Raw genomic sequence first — 12143 nt, 5'->3', positions numbered from 1 at the left:
GACCCTGGATAAAAATTTTTTATGTATCAGCTGAAAAAGCAAGTTTTGATCATATTGCAGGTATCCAAGTAGTTAAAAATGTTTTGCAAACAATTAAAAATTGCAAATCTAATCCAGGTGCACTGATAAACAGTAAAAAGGATTTTTTCAAAAATCCCTTAATATGTTTTAGAACCTGTCAAAAATTTATGCTCCATCGATGAGAAGGTTATCAACATGATTTTGGCTTGTCTTATTGCGGTGGAAGATGTTTTGAACCGTCAATATGAGCGATATTTCTCACTTTCTATTAAAGAGACACTTAAGGAGGAGACAGCTAGTGCAAGGCTTCACAACATAGATAGTGAAGAGTTAATGGGTATGTTTAGTGAAGCTAAACGAAGATCTCCAAATGCAACAGTTTGTTATATATCTTGCAAAATAAGATCAAAAATGAGTAGAACTATAGATTACATAGATAGTCTTGACCAAATATCTAGGGAAAATATAGTTAAGTGGTCAATACAAGCAGCTCGTGCATTACGTTCAGAGATTTCAAAAAGACGGACATGCAATAGACAAAAAATAGATGAAACAGAAAAAAGAAAGCTGGAGTGAGAGCTGGGTGTTCTATCTTTTAATGATATGAAATTTTTATATTAGCACTTATCTATTAAACAACTTGATGACTTATATGATGTAATGTAATAAAGAATTGTTGGAAGAGAACTCTGTCATGAATGGTTTAATACAGATAATAACAAATCTGTCATGTATGATGGGCAAGTAGAAAAATTAAATAAGAGAAGAGAAGACGAAATCTATACCATTTCTTACAGGAAAAAGGATGAATCTGATTCAGAAGCTGTTAACCATCTCATAAAAAAAAATCCAGCTTGCTGCTGATGTTATTGTAGGAGAGTTGATTTTTTTATAATTTTGTTGTTTTTTTATGTGGTTTAATGTTATTTATGTAATAGTAGGAACCAATATTATTATTACTTATGTGATTTAAGTATTATAAATATATACATAAAAGTTATTATCAGTATATGTATAAATAAATTACAGCAAGTGGTGTGACTTGCAAGAAAAGTACAGCAAGTGTTATGACTTGCAAAAAAGTACAGCAAGTGTTGTGACTTGTAAAAAAGTACAGCAAGTGTTGTGACTTGCAAAAAAGTACAGCAAGTGGTGTGACTTGCAATTTTTTTCATAGACGGCTCTGGCTTACGTTCTCGTTGTGTCTATCGTTAAAAATGGTTATTATTTTTTTTCATGGATTGATTTTTTTATTGATGGAATTTAAAATTTTAATCATTTACTAAAAGCCAAGACAAAAATTAATAATTGGTTAAGTTCAAAATAATTTAGTTTCAAATTATATTTTTAGGTTGGGAAGAGGGATTTAAATGCTCTTTTTATAGAAAGAATGGATCCTCTGATGCGCCTTGTAATTTTGTTAATGTTGTTTTATTTTATTTTAAATAAAAGTAATTTAAATCTTTTTCTAAATTGCATATAAAAATTTGATTCTACTTTTAGGTTGGAGGGACGTGGTGGCACACGCCCCCTGTTTCACTGAATCAATGTGTGCATCGCTAATAGTAGTAAAATAAAGTTTTTGTATTTAATACTAATTTTTTTTTTTATTAAAAAAAAAAAATTTTATAAAAAATATTTTTTCATTTTAGGGTGTGTTTACACCTTTACACCCACTGACATCCTTACATCCACCCTAAGTCTCATATTTTGCAGTGGTCTGGAAGTAAATAATAACTACTTCTAAAAAATAATATGAAAATCAACTACTTTATCAAAAAAAACTTTTTTGTAAATAAAATTTGCATTCATTTGCGGTGTAGGTGTTGGTTTGGTACCCCTCTAGCCTCCCATATACGCCTGATGGCTAGAAACCAACATGAATTTGTAGCCCACTCTTATACCTATCTTTTGATACCAAGTTATAGGCGTTTTATATAAATTTTAGCTAAGACAAGTTTCTTCAACAAATCCATATATCAAAAAATCGGAGTTTAAAACGTTATAACTTTTTGTCAAATCGTTTGATTTTGATAATTTTTTCACTTTTAAAATACTGTAATAAAACTCATTCCAAAGATATATAACAATCTAATATCTGATCAATTAAAAATTTTTACTTAATATACCTAATATATATATATATATATATATATATATATATATATATATATATATATATATATATATATATATATATATATATATATATAAATTAGTAAAAAACACTTATCTAACTTTTATCTTCTACTTTAGGTTTCACCATTGGTGAAACTTAAAGTAGAAGATAAAAGTTAGATAAGTGTTTTTTACTAATTTATTATTGCTCTGTTCTTTAAGAACTTTTTGAGCTTTTTGAGAAAAAGTTTTTTGAGAAGAACTTTTTGAACTTTTTGAGAAAAAGTTCTTTTTAAGCATAATTTCTTCATGAACAGACGTGTTTTGCAGCGTAAAATTTAAACGAAAAAACTACTTAGTATTTTTAAGTTTTTATATAATTAATCAGTATTTATATAATTAATAATTATAAATACTATATTTCTTTATTAATAACATGGATGCAATTAAAGACTCCGAAATCTCAATTAAGTTAGTACGAGAAATTTTTCAAGAGATGTTTAAGAAACAGCAAAAAGATATTTTTAAACTGATAAGCGGTAATTTAAAAATTACAAACGATAGAATGTCAATTCTATTATATGACGTATTACAAAAAGATATTAGGAGAGATGGGGGCGCATTGATCGCCGTAGCAGTGTTTTGAAAATTGCGCAGAACCTGAAAGAGATGTAAAAACTTATTAACTACGAAACACATGTAGAACTATCTGGCTTTTGGAATATATAAATATTTTGATTTAAAAAAATGATAAACATGAATAATTTTAACTTTTAAACAACCCTCTCAAAAGATCAATGTACCCCAAACTATGGGGTACTATGATCTCCGACTTGGGGCACATTGATCTTATATGCGTAATATTATCTAAACGTTTAACACTTCTATAACTAAATCTTGTAAATAATTTAGTCAAAGGGTAATATTGTATAACATATAATACATCTAAATTTTTTAATTATTTTTTAAATATAGCAGTTAAACCCACTAGTCTAATTTTTAATTAAAAAATGTATAAATCACAGCAGCTATAAGCTACCCACTTTATATACGTTTAAAACTTTACAACAACTTGAAATTTATAAGAACTGAAATATAAAGACTGAAATAAGAATACAACTTTTAAGTTTACAAAACTTGTTAAAAGTACAATATTTTGATTAAGAATATTTCATCATTTGTGAAAGTCAAGTTGTGAAGGAGCTTTTGGTTTACATTGTTTTTTATTCCTAAGCAAGTAATTCTTAGTTTCTTTCTTATCTTTTGTGGAGACTTTTTGTTGATTTTTGGTTTGCTTCAAAATTTTCTTTTCTTTTGACAAACGAATTTCATTTCTGACAGGAGTATCAGTCAAGATCCTTGTTTTTAACTGCCTACTTTTAACACTTTTTTTTCTGGCAGATGCTTTTGGGTAAAGTTTTAAAACCTCAGGTGAGATTATAGAAGCAAAACTTGTTGACACTTTGTTTAAAATACTTGTTTCAATATTTACTATAGTTATTTTAGACTCTATGTGATTAACATATGCTGGTATCATTTCAGATTCCATGTTGTTGACAGGAGTGATAGTAACTGTATCTGGAGCAGCTCTATCTGTAACTGATGATGGTAAATATTCGTCATCTTTGAAAATTTCAGAATTGAATGGCTCAATGCCAGCTACTCTAAATCCTGTCTGTATATTAGATGGTGAGAAAGCTTTTGTATACGGTTCTCGAACTATTGAAACAATATCATAAATGGTCATTGGTCTTGGGTTTGAAACCATCCAATTATCACATGCAGAATTGTAAAACCTTTTCAATGGTCCAAAAACAGTTCTATCTAATGGCTGCAATGGGGAGGAAAACTTATCATTGTAATTCCGTGTTGAATTGCAAGCTCCAAGCCTTTAACAGAAATATGACTTTCATGACTGTCGAGAAGTAACAAAACTGGAGATTCCTGAGAACAGTTTGAATATTTAACAAAATGTTTAATCCATTCTATGAAAATTTCTGAGTTCATCCAACCAGAAGGATTTGCAAATCCCACACATCCAGGAGGTCCTTCCTTAATCATGTAATCATGAAACTTTACCCTAGGAAAAATAAATAATGGAGGAATGGAATTTCCAATAGCATTAGAGGCACAACTTGCAGTTACCAATGTTCCTCGTTCTGCAGATGTGATTCTTCCAACTTGTTTGCTTCCTCTACCAGCTAAAACCTTTACCGGCTTTTGAACGGTTGTTAAACCAGTTTCATCAACATTATATATACAGTTAGGATTATATTTATATCGATTTCTTACTGTTTTAAGATTTTGAAAAAACTCTCTTACAGTGTGTTTGTTAAAAGCTGTTGATCAAGCGAAGCTCGTTGCTTCAGGTGTTCGTAGAGACAACTCTGGTTGTCTTTTCATAAAACCTTGCAACCAATCAATGCCTGCAATTTTATTTTTGATCCATGATGATGGGCATATCTTATTGTTTTTTAAAGCAAATTCATATGCCAATAATCGCGTTGACCTAGTTGAAAGGCCATAGTTCATTTTTGATGCAATTAGTAAATAACTTGATAAACTTTTTTCATCTTCTGCTGTAAAAACTTGTCTATTGTTGTAGTTAGGCTTGAAAGCTTCATTTGGATTAAGCCTCATTTTACGACAATATCTTTTTAAAGTCATTCTATCTATGTTAAACTGACGTGCTACAACATTCAGTTGTGTTCCTTCTAAAACTTTATTAACAGCTACTTTCATTGTTTCACTTGGTATAGCAACTTAATTTGTTTTTTTAATTCTATTTCTAACCATTTTAAGATCTGTAAAAAAATATATCAATAAAAACATATGTTTTTAATAAATGCTAATATTTAACATAATAATATTATGTTAAATATTTTTTAATTATTATGTTAAATATTATTCTTTTGATATTATAAAATAATAGTATTATTATTACTAGCTTATAACATAAGTAGATTTAAAAAATGAAATGCTAAAAAGCTATTGTTTGTTTATATATAGTTTTTTTTTAAATTATAAATACAATTCCATTCGTTTAACTGTATTGCTTATAAACAAAAACATGGGGCACTTTGTCTTCTATGGGGCACTTTGATCCTCCGATCAATGGGCCCCGCATAGTCAAAGATCAATGTACCCCAATAGGTATAGGTAACATATTGATAGCAATATCTACTGTATAAATTGCAGCCAAATAAAAATTATATATTATATTATACACCTAACACTTACAAATTTAAAATAAAATTGTTGTTAACCCATACAGACATCTAAATAAAAATATATTTGAATTATAGTACGATTTAAAAAAATCACTTTTTATGACGAAAAACAATATTTTCTTTATTTTTTTTGACGCTGATAACCTTATGAAAAAATATTACGAATAATCAATTAGGGAAGCATAATGGTTAATTAAATTGCAACCTCACTTCTAGTAAGGCAAAAATGAACGAGTAAAAGCCAAAAGATCATACTGCCCCGGCGATCAATGCGCCCCCATCTCCCCTACTTTACTAAAAAACACTTGCGAATCTCTAACAAAAGAAAATGAAAACAGGAAAGTGGAACTTATTTTGACAAAGAAGCAGTTGATGAATTATGAAAAAGTTCAAAAAGACATGGAAGAAAGTTTATCGTTTACACAAGATTGCCATGATAAAAAGGTTATCGACCTAGAGAAAAAGATTTCTTTGAATTCTAATTTAGGAAATGAAGATAAAACTAAAATTCGACAGCTTGAAGATCGCCAAAGAAGAAACAATTTACGTTTCGAAGAAATTTTGGAAAACGATTCAGAAAGTTGGGATGATTCTGAAACAAAAATACAAAACTTACTAGAAAATAAACTTAATGTAACTGGAGTAAATATAGAAAGAGCCCATCGGATAGGTAAACCTGATTTAAATAAGCCAAGAACAATTGTGATAAAATTACTTGACTATAAAGATAAGATAAAAATACTAAAAAATGCGAACAAACTTAAAGGCTCCGGAATATTTATTAACGAAAATTATTCAATTGAAACAGCGTTGATACGGAAAAAGCTTTTTGAAGAGAGAAAGTTGCACAGGACAAACGGTAAATATTGTATTGTTGTATATGATAAATTAATTATGAAGGAATTTAGGAAAACGAGTGCCATCAATAAAATTCTTTAAATTTTTATATTTTTTGTTCTTAAAATTACTCTTATTTAAAATGGCTGAGGAAACTGATTTGTCAAACTTTGAATTTAAAACATTTAAAATTAAAAATTCAATCCTTTTAAATCGCAATTCTGATCCTGATATTAATTTCTATAATGACGATGAACTAATTAAAAATATTAGCCCATTATATTATAACCCATACTCAAATGACATTATCAAAGGAATGGATGATAACTCATTTTCAATTCTTCATATTAATATTAGGAGTTTAAAAAAAATTTTTGAATCATTAAAACAGTTTCTATATAAAATTAAAATTAATTTTCAAATTATTTGTCTTAGTGAAACATGGTGTCAAGACAAAAATGTTGAGAACGATTTATATTTCCAAATACCCAATTACAATGTAGTCCACCAAATTAGAGACCTGGGCAAGGAAGGCGAGGGTTTATGTATGTTTATTAAGAATTCATTATTATTCAAATTTAATTCAAATTTAAGTTCAATCACAAATGATTAGGGGTCGTCCATAAAGTACGTACGCTCATAGGGGGGAGGGGGGAGGTCTTCAAAAAGCGTACGAAAGCGTATGGGAGGGGGGGGGGAGGGTTCAATTTAAAAGTACGTACTTCGATTTTCTAATTTATCACAATTAACCAGCTAATCAATAGAAAAGTTACATTTTGACTAAAGATTCTAGTTTGCCAACATAAAAATATGTATGGTATATGTAGTAGAGGGTATAGTTTTCCTCTATGCACACACATGTATGGGTCCCTCAGAATTTTTTGATGTTCCAGATAGGACACTTTCATGCATCGTGCAAACTCATAACTTAAGTTTGTTTATACCTATGCCAAATGAGGAGTCCTTGCAAAATATCATGATGGCGGAGGCCTGTGAACAAAAGCCTTAAAACGCTTACCCTCTCGACCCCCAAAATGAGAGGGGTGTAAATTTTGCATGGTCATAACTTTTTTGTAATTTACAATATTTTTCTACAAAAATTAAAATCTGTCGATAAATTTAAATTTAGTTTTAGATGTTAAAGTTAAAAATTTTTCTATTTATTTCCCTCACGTTTGGGCAGGGAAGGGAGGAGCAAACGCTTAAGGGCTTTTTCTTCCCAGGCCTCCGCCATCCAAATTTTTTGCAAGGCCACCTCATTTGGCATATTAACAAACTTAAGTTTGCATGATGCGTAAAAGTGTTCTATCTGGAACATCAAAAAATCCTGAGGGGGCCCATGCACAGATGCCACCCCTTATATACCTATTTCAATACTACCTACAGACCTATTTCAATACTACCATGTTTTTCAAAAATACTAGAACATATTATGTATAAAAGATTGTACCATTTCTTAGATATTAATAACATCCTTTATAATAAACAATTCGGATTCAAAAACGGTCACTCCACTGATCAGGCAATTGCCTATCTTGTTCACGATATTCTGAAATCTTTTGATGAAAATAAATATACTTTAGGCGTGTTTATTGATCTCAGTAAGGCTTTTGACACTGTAAATCATAATATTTTATTAACCAAACTAAAAAACTATGGTATTAAACACTCGAACTTTAAATGGTTTAAAAGCTACCTGTCAAATAGACAGCAATACATTTCTCATAATTGCAGTAAAACTAACAATATGAATATAACTTGTGGAGTACCTCAAGGCTCTATATTAGGACCGCTCTTATTTCTAATATATATCAACGACTTAAGTAAATCTTGTAATATATTAGACTCAATCTTGTTTGCAGATGATACTAATCTATTTTATGCTCACAATGACATAAAAATCTTATTTAAAACTGTAAACATAGAACTTCAATATCTTTCTAAATGGTTTAGAGCAAACAAATTATCTCTAAATGTAATAAAAACAAAATATACTTTTTTCCATCGCTATCATGAAAAAGACAAAATTCCATTAAAACTTCCAAATCTTTGTATTAACAATTATGAAATAAAAAGAGAGGTATCATTAAAATTTCTAGGCGTACTCCTGGACGAAAATGTAACTTGGAGATGTCAGATAAAATATATTGAAGGTAAAATATCAAGGAACATCGGCATGCTGTATAGGGCAAAACCATATTTAAATCTAAGTTGTTTAAAACTCTTATATTTCTCCTTTATTCATTCCTATCTTAATTACGCTAGCATTGCATGGTGTAGTACCAATAAAAATAAATTGAAAAAACTCTTTAATATGCAAAAACATGCTATCAGAATTATATCCAATAAAAGCCGCTATACACCCTCTCGACCCTTATTTATTAACTTAAATATACTAAATATCTACCAAATAAATATTTATCATCTCCTAATTTTTATGTTCAAAATTAATAAAAGTATCATTCCAAAAATATTTAACCCGTTATTCAAAAGAAAGGAAAACAAATATCTAACTAGATATTCAAATAACAGATATATACAGCCCAAAAGTTATTATGCAGCAACTGATTTTTCAATTTCAATAAGAGGACCAAAGGCATGGAATAAAATACTTAAAACTCTAACAATGCTTAATGAGTTTAAGACAAAACTAAGACAGCTATTAATAAAGAATGATTTACCACAAAACTATTTCTGAAATTACATTATGATTTATCTATCAAATACATGAAAAGTATATTAATTTTAGAAAAAGACTGAGTTAAATTTATTTATATCCTAATATATATATTTTTATTGTTTTTGTTTTTTGCTAAGCCTATAGCGCTTATAGCTAATTTTTCACTTTTTATTTATTTATTTTTTTTTTATTAATAGATGTTTTATTTATTATTTTACCACTTTTGTACATTTGTTTATTTTATAAATTTAACGAAGTTTCTTATTTTAAAATTAAACTTTATATTTACGGAATTTATAAAGGGGCTTGGTGATAAGACATATTAGTCTTCTTCTCGCCCCTGTTATATTTATATTTTGTTAGTAAATTACAGAATGTATATTTTTAAACGGCAAAAAAAAAATATATATATATATATACTGGCCCTGAGTAAGACCTGAGGGCCGTGGTTGATGGGACGGAGTCACCCCCCAAAAAAACGTGTCAATGGCGTCTCAAAATCTTCCAAATTTGACCGCTAGGTTTTGCTAAAATAAAAAGCAAAAGGGCACAAAATTTGCTGTTGCCCCCTCCCACTGGGTTTTACCCTTTGTTTTCAATATTACTAATCTCACGTAAGACTCGTTTTATTTTTTACTAAAGAGGGGTGCCTGAAAAAAACGTCCATCTTAAGTATAGTTTAGTTACATTTGATTCGTTATTAAAACAAAAAAAAAGTTGTTATAAAATTCATCGGGAATGGAACCTGGATCTCCGTCGACAATTTCCGCCGCATTAACCTCTCACCCACTTCTCATTGTAAAATTTTAAATTTATTTAAATTATTATTTGCATATATACTTAAAGACGTTTTCAAAATGCGCAAACAAAGAGCTTTGAGGTCGTATAAAGTATCTAAGGTACCCTCCGGCTTTTTTTTTTTAAATAAACTTTTTTATTGAGAAAAAAAAATTAAGGAGGGATGGGGGGAGGGTATTTGAGGGGGGGGGGGGATTTGAGAAACGTACGTACTTTTAAGGGGGGGGGGGGGGGACATAAAAGTACGCATGGCAACAGGGGGAGGGGGGGGTCAAATTTCAAAATTTTTGGCGTACGTACTTTATGGACGACCCCTTATGAGTCATTATGTGTGGAAATCATTAATAAAGCCTCAAAAAACATTGTCGTGCATGCATTATACAGACCACCATCAGGAAATATTAATGCGTTTAAAGATCACATTAAAAATTTAATTGAAAATAAATTGAACTTGAATAAAAGTGTTTATTTCGTGGGTGACATTAACCTTAATATTTTGGATTATGACGTAACTAAACAAACGAATAAATTCTTTAATGTCATTTTTCAAAGTGGATACATTCCAATAATAAATAAACCTACGCGTGTGACTAGCGGTAGTGCAACGTCAATAGACCAAATTATAACTAATGAATTTATCAATACAAAAATTAAAACTGGAATATTTAAAACGGACATTTCGGATCATTTTCCGATTTTTATAATATTAAATAAATGCATTCAGCCTGATGCTTATAAAAAAAAAGTTACAACACGAATTATAAATGATACATCCATAAAATATTTTCATTATCTTATATCGTGTGTAAATTGGAACGAGACGCTAAAAAATCAAAATGCCAATGAAGCCTACGATATCTTCTTAACTGAATTTCTTACTCATTATAATGAAGCATTCCCTAAAATTACTAAATTAGTCAAATCGAAAACGCTTTTAAACCCATGGATAATGAAGGGAATCCTTAAATCTTCCAAAATTAAACAACGATTATATTGTAAGTTTCTTAAAAAAAGAACTTTGGTAAATGAAACTACTTATAAAAGTTATAAACGTTTATTAGTCCGGTAGAATTTCACCAAAAAAGGGGTCAACCAAGAAAAAATTATTATAAAGACATGTTATATATCGTTGGAAAGCTTATTATTTCCTCTTTAAAATGGGTAATTGGTATTTTTTTTTAATTTGGGGAAAAAAAGTTATGACGTCACAAAGATTAGGAGTAAAATACGAAATTTTAAACGTTGCTGATAAATTTTAAGTATGCTGTACAATAAGTTGCGTTGTAACTATAATAACACTTATATTTAAATAATATAAAAGTGTTGAGTATATATATATATTTTTTGTTACTAGAAACATAACTTTCGGAGCCGCGAGGGCCACAGCCCCCCAAAGGACCTTTTTTGAATTTTGCAAGAGGAATTTTTTTGATTTTTTGTTTGTTTTTGTCAAATATTTTTGTTAAACTTTGTTTCTGTAAGTAAAAATGGGTAGAGGGAATAAAAATTTCTTGTTCTACATTTCGAATTTTAAAGTTATTAAAATGTAATATTCTTTTTGTATTCGAAATGTAATCGAATTTTTTTGGCAATATTTATCAAAAACTTTTTAATAAATTATTTATCTTAGTGTTTATAATTATGTAATGATTTGCTATTTTCAGATTTTAATATAAATTATCTGATCTTGTAAGTGATAATAAAACTAGTTCTGAAACTGAAAAATTATGGACTTAAAAAATGAATCCTCTGTATGTGCATTGTGTGGTAAAATGAAATTAGAAGGAGATTCGTTGAGCCAAGTGGGGGCAAGATTTGGAAGGAATGTTGATAACCAAGGAGCTCTTGGAAAATTAATTGAATGTGTTTTAAAATTGGATTTAAATGTATTGGTAAATGAACTGAATAAAAAACAAGAGACAGGAGAAAAGGTTTTTATTCACTCATCGTGTCGAACTAAATTAAGAAACCAATCAAAATCAATTAAACGATCACAAGCATCGATGGAAACTCCTATTGAAAGAAAACGTTCAACTCGATCAGAACAGATTTTTTTTAATTTTAAAGAGCAATGTTTTTATTGTGGAAATATGTGCACACTTGACAGTCGCCATCCTGAGAGAAATAATTTCATAGAAGTAAGAACAAAATCATCAAAAATTTATCATGCAACTCTAGAATTATGCAACGAACGTAACGATTTTTTATCTAAAACAGTTGAAGCTAGACTTTTGAATATAAATGATCTTGTAGCTGTTGAAGCACGATATCACATCTATTGTCGTGCAAAGTTTGAAAAACCTATTACTACATCAAGCTGTGGAAGACCAACATCAACAGAAAAGCTTACTGTCTTTAATGCAGCATGCATAAAACTTAAGGAAGATATTGACCTATACACAGTCTCTGAGTTTTACGAGATGATGCAAACATTAGGAGAATAAATATATTCCCTTAAA

At 29.3% G+C, this 12143-nt stretch overlaps 1 long non-coding RNA gene across 1 annotated transcript; it reads left to right on the top strand.

Annotated features, from left to right (window-relative positions):
* The first annotated feature begins 1114 nt into the window (after positions 1-1114).
* On the top strand, positions 1115-1647 carry LOC136077783 (uncharacterized). Its single transcript, XR_010637275.1, has 3 exons — positions 1115-1241; positions 1373-1432; positions 1525-1647. It is a non-coding gene; the product is annotated as an uncharacterized LOC136077783 (long non-coding RNA).
* Positions 1648-12143: the final 10496 nt, after the last annotated feature.

This window comes from Hydra vulgaris, chromosome 03 (genome assembly GCF_038396675.1).
Source record: "Hydra vulgaris chromosome 03, alternate assembly HydraT2T_AEP".
Classification (NCBI taxonomy): domain Eukaryota; kingdom Metazoa; phylum Cnidaria; class Hydrozoa; order Anthoathecata; family Hydridae; genus Hydra; species Hydra vulgaris.
This window is presented reverse-complemented; position numbering and strand designations above follow the sequence as displayed.